The sequence below is a fragment of the Anolis sagrei genome, chromosome 12, assembly GCF_037176765.1.
Source record: "Anolis sagrei isolate rAnoSag1 chromosome 12, rAnoSag1.mat, whole genome shotgun sequence".
In the NCBI taxonomy this organism is placed as follows: Eukaryota; Metazoa; Chordata; class Lepidosauria; order Squamata; family Dactyloidae; genus Anolis; species Anolis sagrei.
In genome coordinates, this window is record NC_090032.1 from 9,076,829 (window position 1) to 9,081,511 (window position 4,683).

Consider the following 4,683-nt stretch of genomic DNA (forward strand, 5'->3'; position numbering starts at 1 on the left):
ATATAAATTATTATTATTATTATTATTATTATTATTATTATTATTATATAATAATATGTTAGAGTTTGGGGGATGCGCAGCGGAAGGTTTGCTAGATCAACAGACACAGTACTCCAAAAATCAGGACTCTGCAGTCTTACAGTTGCAAAAGAAACTACGTTTTACTAAGTACACATAAGACACGTCTTCACACAGCGAGCTATAATCAGGAACTACAAAGCACAAAACAACAGTTTCTGAACATCTGCTTATCTGACTTCCGGCTGAGACCAGATCCTCCCTATTTTTCCCTCTTCTTCTTGAATTACATAGAAACACATTGAAAAACACACATACATATCTCAATAATCCTGACATAATAATAATGCAAAGACTCTGGCACAATCCACTCAAGATGGTCCCAGTGGTGATCGGCACACTGGGTGCAGGGCCTCAAGACCTTGGCCTGTGTACTCATCTTGTTGTGTTTCTAATTATTATTATTATTATTATTATTATTATTATTATACAAAGACTCTGGCACAAGCCAGTCAAGGTGGTCCCAGTGGTGATCGGCACACAGTGTGCAGGGCCTCAAAACCTTGGCCTGTGTACTCATCTTGTTGTGTTTCTAATCATTATTATTATTATTATTATTATTATTATACAAAGACTCTGGCACAAGACCGTCAAGATGGCCCCAGTGGTGATCGGCACACTGGTTTCAGGGCCTCAAGACCTTGGCCTGTGTACTCATCTTCTTGTGTTTCTAATCATTATTATTGATGTTGTTGTTGTTGTTGTTGTTGTTGTTGTTATACAATGATTCTGGCACAAGCCAGTCAAGGTGGTCCCAGTGCTCATCGGCACACTGGGTGCAGGGCCTCAAGACCTTGGCCTGCACTTACAAACAATCGACGCTGACAAGATTACAATATGTCAGCTGCAAACTCTACTCGGATCTGCACTCATTATTCGCCGATACATCACATAGTCCTAGACACTTGAGAAGTGTCTGATGTGTGATCCCATACAACACCCAGCATAGTGATCTTGTATGCTGTGTACTAATCTTGTTGTGTTTCAAATAATCATAATCATAATCATAATGCAAAGACTCTGTCACAAGCCAGTCAAGGTGGTCCCAGTGGTGATCGGCACACTGGGTGCAGTGCTTCAAGATCTTGGCCTGCACTTAAAAACAATTGGCGCTGACAGACTCACCACCTGTCAGCTGCAAAACACGGATCTGTACGTATTATTTGCCAATACTTGACACGGCCCTAGACACTTGGGAAGTGTCCGCATGGGAATCTTGTTTGCTGTGTACTCATCTTGTTGTGTTTCTAATTATTATTATTATTATTATTATTATTATTATGCAAAGACTCTGGCACAAGCCAGCCAAGGTGGTCCCAGTGGTGATTGGCACACTGGGTGCAGTGCTTCAAGACCTTGGCCTGTGTACTCATCTTGCTGTGTTTCTAAATATTATTATTGTTATTATTATTATTATTATGCAAAGACTCTGGCACAAGCCAGCCAAGGTGGTCCCAGTGCTGATCGGCACACTGGGTGCAGTACCTAGAGACCTTGGCCTGCACTTAGACACTTGGGAAGTGTCCGACATGTGATCCAATACAACAACCAGCATTGTGACCTTGTTTGCTGTGGACTCATCTTGTTGTGCTTCTAATAAATAATAATAATAATAATAATAATAATAATAATAATAATAATACAAAGACTCTGGCATAAGGCAGTAAAGGTAGTCCCAGTGGTGATCGGCACACTGGGTGCAGTGCCTCAAGACCTTGGCCTGCACTTAAAAACAATCGGCGCAGACAAAATTACCATATGTCAGCTGCAAAAGGCCAAATAATAATAATAATAATAATAATAATAATAATAATACAGCAAAGACTTTGGCACAAGCCAGTAAAGGTAGTCCCAGTAGTGATCGGCACACCGGATGCAGTGCCTCAAGACCTTGGCCTGCACTTAAAAACAATTGGCGCAGACAAAATTACCATATGTCAGCCGCAAAAAGGCCTAATAATAATAATAATAATAATAATAATAATAAAGCAAAGACTCTGGCACAAGGCAGTAAAGGGAGTCGCAGTAGTGATCGGCACACCGGGCGCAGTGCCTCAAGACCTTGGCCTGCACTTAAAAACAATTGGCGCTGACAAAATTACCATCTGTCAGCTGCAAAAGGCCAAATAATAATAATAATAATAATAATACAGCAAAGATTCTGGCACAAGGCAGTAAAGGTAGTCCCAGTAGTGATCGGCACACTGGGTGCACTGCCTCAAGACCTTGGCTTGCACTTAAAAACAATCGCCGCTGGCAAAATTACCATCTATCAGCTGCAAAAGGCCTAATAATAATAATAATAATAATAATAATGCAGCAAAGACTAGCACAAGGCAGTAAAGGTAGTCCCAGTAGTGATCGGCACACTGGGTTCAGTGCCTCAAGACCTTGGCCTGCACTTAAAAACAATCAACGCTGACAAAATTACTATATGTCCGCTGCAAAAGGCCAAATAATAATAATAATAATAATAATAATAATAATAATAATAATAATGCAGCAAAGACTAGCACAAGCCAGTAAAGGTAGTCCTAGTAAGTGATCGGCACACTGGGTGCAGTGCCTCAAGACCTTGGCCTGCACTTAAAAACAATTGGCGCTGACAAAATTACCATCTGTCAGCTGCAAAAGGCCAAATAATAATAATAATAATACAAAATAGGTTACAAAACCATTAAAATAAAATAAGCATAGCAAAAACACTACAAATACACACACTAAAATGTATCTCCATAAAAGTTACACACATACATAAAAGTTACAAATGTAGATTCCTCTCACTTCCTGTTGTCGCACCCCCGTCCTTATTTATGAGTCGGATGTTTGTAACTCGGGGACAAACTATAGTATGGGTTTTTTAAAGGTTTTAATATATATATTGTATTGTTTATCATGTTGTTAGCCACTTCGGGTCTCTTTTTAGAGAGACAAAGCTGGATATAGTAAATAAATATAAATATATTATTATTATTATTATTATTATTATTATTATTATTATTTACTAATATTGTCGTTGTTGTTGTTGTCGGTCCACTCTCAGCACTTATAGTGTTGAAAATCCTCCTTAATGATTAGGAGGAATCTCTTTTCTTGTTTGTGTCAATTGGAAGGGAACCCCAAAAGCCATCTAGTCCATTCTGCCAGGCAGGAAGACACCAACAAAGCCCTACCGACAGATGGCCATGCAGCCACTGCATGAAAACCTCCAGGGATGACAACTGCACCAGACACCCAAGGAAGTTATATTGCAATCGAATTGGAAAGAGAACCCCAAAGCTCACTCAATCCAACCCCATTCTGCTAGGCAGGAAGATACCATCAAAGCCCTCCTGACAGATGGTCATGCAGCCGCTGTATCAAAACCTCCAAGGATGGTGAGTGCACCAGATACCCAGGGAAATTATATTTCAATAGAATTAGAAAGTTGAAGTCCTTTGGCCACATCATGAGGAGACAGCAAAGCCTAGAGAAGACAATGATGCTGGGGAAAGTGGAAGGCAAAAGGAAGAGGGGCCGACCAAGGGCAAGATGGATGGATGGCATCCTTGAAGGGACTGGACTGACCTTGAAGGAGCTGGGGGTGGTGACGGCCAACAGGGAGCTCTGGCGTGGGCTGGTCCCTGAAGTCACGAAGAGTCGGAGACGACTGAACGAATGAACAACAACAACAGAATTAGAAAGAGAACCCCAAAGGTCATCCAGATGAACCCCATTCTGCCAGGCAGGAAGACACTATCAAAGCCCTCCTGAGAGATGGCCATGCAGCTACTGTATAACATCTCTAGAGATGACAACTGCACCAGATACAGAAGCAAGTTATATTTCAATAGAATTAGGGAACTCCAAAGGCCATCCAAACCAACCCCATTGTGCCAGGTAGGAAGGCACCATCAAAGCCCTCCCAACAGATGATCATGCAGCCGCTATATCAAAACCTCCAAGGATGAAGACTGCACCAGATACCCAGGGAAATTATATTTCAATAGAATTAGAAAGAGAACCCCAAAGGTCATCCAGAACAACCCCATTCTGCCAGGCAGGAAGATACCATCAAAGCCCTCCCAACAGATGGCCATGCAGCCAGTGTATCCAAACCTCCAGGTGTGAAAATGCTACCAGACTTCAAGGCAATCTATATTTAAATAGAATTGGAAAGGGAACCTCAAAGGTCATCCAGACCAACCCCATTGTGCCAGGCAGGAAGACACCATCAAAGCACTCTTGACAGATGGTAATGCAGCCACTGTATCAAAACCTCCAAGGATGAAAACATTGTGCCTGTTGGCAGGAAGACACCATCAAAGCCCTCCCGACAGACGGCCATGCCGCTACTGTATCAAAACCTCCAAGGATGAAAACTCTACCAGACTTCAAGTCAGTCTATGTTTAAATAGAATTGGAAAGAGAACCTCAAAGGTCATCCAGACCAACCCTGTTCTGCTAGGCAGGAAGGCACCATCAAACCCCTCCCGACAGACAACCATGCAGCTGCTATATCAATACCTCAGGAATGAAAACTGTACTGGACTTCAAGTCAGTCTATATTTAAATAGAATTGGAAAAGGGACCTCCAAGGTCATCCAGACCAAGCCCATTCTGCCA